Consider the following 6,000-nt stretch of genomic DNA (forward strand, 5'->3'; position numbering starts at 1 on the left):
CCCCATAGTTCAGTTGCTTGCGCAGAGGGCGCCCCGCCGCAAACCTTTGACAGTCAGCTACTCCGCCACAGGCCCAGCGCGTCGCTCGTGCTTTGACCACCCTATGCCTCACGCCTTCCTTTTCACCGTGACGGCACACTAGGCTCACTGGGGCAAGCCTCTGTTTTGTCTTGTGTTGAATCCGCACACATTTCGGCCTCACCCACCTCCAATGACAGGGTCCAATTCTCACAAGCAAATACCACTTGGTTGGGCTTATGCTACAGTGAGGGGGTGGAGCTCCAGCAAAGTGCATGTGTCGCTCCGCAGGCCTCAGTATGTTACACATGCTGTCTTCCAGTATACTCCACGGCCTTTTACTCTTTGACTATCTGTAGGAGAGTAGGATCTGCTTCACATGGGTACCCCCACTTTTTGCTGGTGTTTCACTATTTTTCGACCTTAGTCTGGCTGTGGCCCTGCTAATCAGGACCACAGCCTAGCTGATTCTTCTCTAAAATGGTTTCCCTGTACACTAGGTACATATCTGTTTGGATTCTGGAGTGCCTTATAAGTCCCTAGTATATGGTATACTATGTACAAAGGGCATTGGTAACCCAGAGGCCTACCAGGGGCTGCAGCATGTATTATGCCACCCCTGGGAAGCACTCCAAAGTGACACCAGAGGTCTGCTACTGCAGCCTGGGTAAGGTGGTGTTAGCACCCCTTACTGTGGTATAGGCTACCTATATCCCTATCACTACACACATATAAAAACCTATAAGTCACTCCTATGGCAGGCCTTGACAATCCTGAAGGCAGAGTGCATGGCTTTTATGTGAGAGGGTGCCCCTACATGAGCAGAGCCCCTCTGCAGCGTTCGGAGTACCTCCTCTGATGCTGTTTGTGGTGCAGCCTGACCATATACTCTTAAGTACATTATAACCTCGCGGTAAATGCTAACTTTGGGTTGGCTGCACGGAAACATGTCGTGTTTGGTGTCAAACGCTCTGGAATACTACCCCCGCCAGTTCTGGCAGCGGGGCTAGCATTCCACCCTTCTAGAGGGAGAGACATGTTCACACCGACCTACCCGGTAAAGACTGTCTACAGCCCTGGCATCACAAAATGGACGCCGCTGCCACAGACACAGGTCTGACCTCCTGCTGCTGACCAAAACTCTGGCAGGGGAGGCCTGGATAATAGGTTTCCTGTCACAGGGAGGTGTCACCACCGCCCCAGACAGGATTTAGTGTATTGGGGCTGGGCGGGAGCACTGTCTGGTGCTTTGAAGTCTTGCACTGGGGGCACATTTGGTGTCCCTGTGCATAGTCCAGTTCAAACCGGTTGCAGGGGCTACCTTCCCCTGCTCTAGCACGAAACTGGACAAAGGAAATGGGGGTAACCACCACTCTTTCCAAACCCTCCCACAGGAGGGCCCCTAGAGTAAGTCCAACCCCCAGACTTCGTATAAGTATGGGATCCCTGTCCTTAGGACTTTAGATTAACCTGGATGAACCTCTGCAAAATATATCCTGGCCCTTCGACTTTCTATCCTGACTAGAAGACTGAAGAATCTCCCTGGGAGTCAAGGAGTGACTCCCCTGCTTGGCAGGCACCAAAGAAGCAACTCACCGGTCTGCAATTCCTAAGCTCCCGATGGATGCCGAAGTTTCTGCAACCCCAACGGTCGATTTCCTGACTTCCCCGAGGCCACCCTGAGTCCACAGCAAAGCTGAGGCCCGTGGCTATCATGGGTAATGAGGAACCGTGACCCCTGGACACTGTGTACTTTTGCTGGCTGTTAGAATTGGGGATCTCTGGTTGGCACAGGTAGGTACTTGTGACAAGCAGGGACCCTCTCCTCTAGTCAGGATAAGGGGGTACACTCCTAAAATAACCCCTGATCACCCTCTAGGTAGCTTGGCGCGAGCAGACAAGGCTTATCTCAGAGCGTTATAGGTTAAGCATTTGTGACCATATATAGTAACTCAGTAACAACACCACAAATGGACACCACACTAGATTTATATCAAAAATAGTGATCATTTATATAAAGACTTACCAAAAGACCAAATAACGACAAAAATGACATACACAGTTCAAGAATAGGATTTCAGAAAGAGTTCTTAGGTTAGCAACAAAATCCTTCATCTTAGCGTCAGTTTTAACCCACAGTACCTGGTGATGCGATAAAAGTACTTAGCGGTGCTCCAGCGTTGAAAATTAAGGTATAGCTTATCCGGTAGAAATTTACTCGCTAAGGCACGATGCGACAAAATTCGGCCCGCTAATGAGCAGGGCGACAATTTCACCAGCGGTTATCTTGGTTGGGTCTGCGACGATTTTCGCAGCGATAAAATTACTCACGCTAACGAGCGGTGCGATGAGCTTGGCTTGGTCTGCGACGATTTCACACAGCAGCGGCAGGCTCTGCGACGAAGTTCACAGCAATAGAATTCTTCCTGCTAACAGGCGGAGCGAGGATCTTGGCTGGATGTGCCGCGATGTTCGCAGCGATCAAATTCGGCCCGCTATCGAGCGGGGCGATGATTTTTCCAGCGCTGATCTGGCTCAGCGGCAGCAGGTTCTGCGACGATGTTCGCAGCGATAGAATTATGCCCGCTAACAGGCGGAGTGGGGATCTGAGCTGGTAGCGATCAAATTTGGCCCGTTAACGATTTTCCCAGCGCTGATCGGGCTCCGCGGCAGCAGGCTCTGCGACGATTTCCTCAGCGATAAAATTCTGCACGCTGACGAGCGGTGCGACTGAAATTTTATCGCTAAGCCGGCTGTGCGTGAAAAAGTGGAGATCTTTGATTACTTTCTTCTTAGCCAGCTTCCCAACAGCAGGCACAGCTCCCAGAGGCCCCACAACTGGTTCCAGCACTCTAGAAGGGGCAGAACTCACACAGCAGAGTTCAGGGGGAAGCTGGGGGTAAAGTCCTTGTGTTCCTGGGACCTCTTAACAGGAGGCCAGCTCTACACAGGCCCTTGGAGATCTTTTTAAGCACAAGTTGAAATAAAGTCTTTTGTAGTCTTTCTCCTCTCCTTCAGCAGCAAGGCAACCACTGAAGACCAATCCCTCAGGTCAGGGACAGTACTCCTCCTTACAGCTTTCCCAGTTCCTTCTCCTCAGGCAGAGGTTCTTCTTGTCAAGCAGGATCTAATTTCTTGGGAGCAGGGTCCCAATACTTATAGCCCTAATTCCTTTGTTCCTCTGGGATAGAGGGGCCTTTGCCCAGCCAGAACCAGTTCCTGAGCACTTTGTTGACATGACTCTGACTTTCTATTCAGGATGCAGGGCAGAGTCATCAGCCGCTCGACAGGAGGTGGAGCCAGCATTGTGGTGGCAGAGCACAGCCCTATTCAGAGTCCAGGTGCACTCCTCCCACCCATCTGGATGTCAATCTCTCTATTCACCACCAGGCTACCTAGCCCTGCCCCTCTGGAATTCCCCAGCCCTGTCACTCACAGAACCCAGACAGCAGATACACATCACAGCAGAGGCGGGCTGAAATGGTTAGGCAAGCAAATACCAGCTTTCTAAAAGTGGTATTTGCAAACACAGAATATTAAAATAAACTTTACTAAAAGATGTATTTTATTATTCTGAGTTCAGGCATACTAAACTCGAATTTCTACCATGTTCCCTGGGTCTGTTAGGATCATAGGATGTAACAATTCTGGCCTATGAGAACAGGTAGCCTTGCAATAGTGAAAAACGAAAATGGCTGTAATTCACTATTAGGACATGCCACACACATCAGGGCTTGTCCTACCTTATGCTTACAATGCACCCTGCCCTTGGACCTACCATAGGGGTGACTCACATGAAGTAAAGGGAAGGTTTAGGGACTGGCAAGTGGGTGCACTTGCCCAGTCAGCATGAGAGTACCAGACTGCACGCAGGTTCTACAATGGCAGACCTTAGACACATTTTACAAGGCTGCTTCTGTGGGTGGCACAACCAGTGCTGCAAGCCCACTAGCAGGAGTTGGATTTACAAACCCTGGGCACTCCTAGTGCACTTTACTGGGGTCTGACAGTAAACCAAATAAGCCAATCATGGAATCCAACCAACATATACATTTTATACAGGGAGCACTTGCACTGTGGCTCTGGTTGGCGGTGGCACAGTGCTCTGAGCAGCTAACACCAGCAAAACACATGAGGCACAGCAACAAAAAGTGGAAGGGAGACTCACGCCAAGGTGCCAGGTCTAACACGTGTCCCCTCCAGCTAAAATGTGGGGAGAATTACCCTACCCCAGGGAGTTCCTCATCACTAAGGCGGAAAAATCTGGACAGACCGTCAGCATTGGCGTGATCTGTACCAGGGCGATGTTCCACCGTGAAATCCATACCCTGTAGGGAAATGGAGCACCTCAACAGCTTTGGATTCTCACCCCTCATATGCATCAACCATCTGAGGGGCCTGTGGTCTGTCTGAACACGGAAGTGAGACCAAACAGGTATGATCTTAACTTCTTCAGTGTCCAGATCACAGCAAATGCCTCACGCTCAATAGCACTCCATCTCTGTTCCGGTGGAAGTAACCTGCTGCAAAGGAAGGCTACAGGTTGATCTAGGCCCTCTTCATTAATCTGTGACAGAACAGCTCCCACACCGTGCTCTGAAGCGTCTGTCTGAACGATAAACTCTTTGGAGGAGTTGGGAGCCAAGAGCACGGGCGCCGTGCACATAGCAGCTTTCAGGGCCTCAAAAGCTTTCTGACAGGTGTCAGTCCAAATCACTTTCCTGGGCTGCTTCCTGGAAGTCAGCGCTGTCAAGGGGGCAACCATGTTGCCATACCCCTTGACAAACCTCCTGTAGTAACCGGTGAGACCTAGGAAGGCTCTTACCTCTGTCCGGGTTTTGGGCGACTCCCAATTCAGGATGGTTTCTATCTTGGGTTGAAGGGGTGCCACCTGGCCGCTCCCAACCTGGTGCCCCAAGTACACCACGGAACCCTGCCCGATTTGGCACTTACTGGCCTTGATCGTGAGGCCTGCCCTCCGCAGCGCCATCAACACTTCCCAGAGGTGGCGCAGCTGTTCTTCCCAAGTGGAGCTGAACACTGCGATGTCATCCAGGTAGGCAGCACTGAACGAATCCAGTCCAGCCAACACCTGGTTGACCATCCTCTGGAAGGTGGCAGGGGCATTCTTCATCCCAAAGGGCATGACCCGGAACTGGTAGTGCCCATCTGGAGTGGAAAATGCTGACCTCTCTTTGGCCCCATCGGTCAAGACGATCTGCCAGTACTCAGACGTTAGGTCAGACGTGCTGAGGTAGTTGGCAGCCCCTAGCCGATCTATGAGCTCATCAGCTCTGGGGATGGGGTGCGTGTCAGTCCTGGTGACTGAATTGAGTCCTCTGTAGTCCACACAGAACCGGAGTTCGGGGGTGGCTCCCGGCGCTGCAGCCTTTGGGACCAAGACCACTGGGTGGCCCAAGGACTGCTGGAGGACTCAATTACCCCCAGTGCAAACATCTTGGAGACCTCCTTCTTGATGCACACTCTCACCCGGTCAGTCACCCTGTAGGCCTTGTGCCTCACAGGTGTACTATCCCCAGTGTCCACATCATGGATGCACCAATCAGTGACACCGGGAATCAGGGAAAACAGATCAGAAAATTGTCCCAGCAACTGGCGACAATCATTCTGTTGCTCAGGGGTCAGGGTGGAAGCGAGGATGACACCATCCTCTGACCCATCCTGCTCCTGGGCTGACAGGAGGTCAGGAAGAGGCTCGGTCTCCTCTTCCATCCCAGCATCTGTTGCCAAGAGCATGCCCACTTGGCACCTCTCCAAGTGGGGCTTGAGACGGTTGACATGTAGGACCCTCAAGGGGTTCCTGGGAGATTGCAAGTCCACCACATAGGTAACAGTACTCTTGCGCTCCACAACCTCAAAGGGACAGGTCCACTTATCCTGGAGCGCACAAGGCTCCACAGGGGCCAAGACCCACACCTTATGTCCAGGCTGAATCTCTACCAGAGTGGCATACTGGTCGTA

This window comes from Triturus cristatus, chromosome 8, assembly GCF_964204655.1.
Source record: "Triturus cristatus chromosome 8, aTriCri1.1, whole genome shotgun sequence".
In the NCBI taxonomy this organism is placed as follows: domain Eukaryota; kingdom Metazoa; phylum Chordata; class Amphibia; order Caudata; family Salamandridae; genus Triturus; species Triturus cristatus.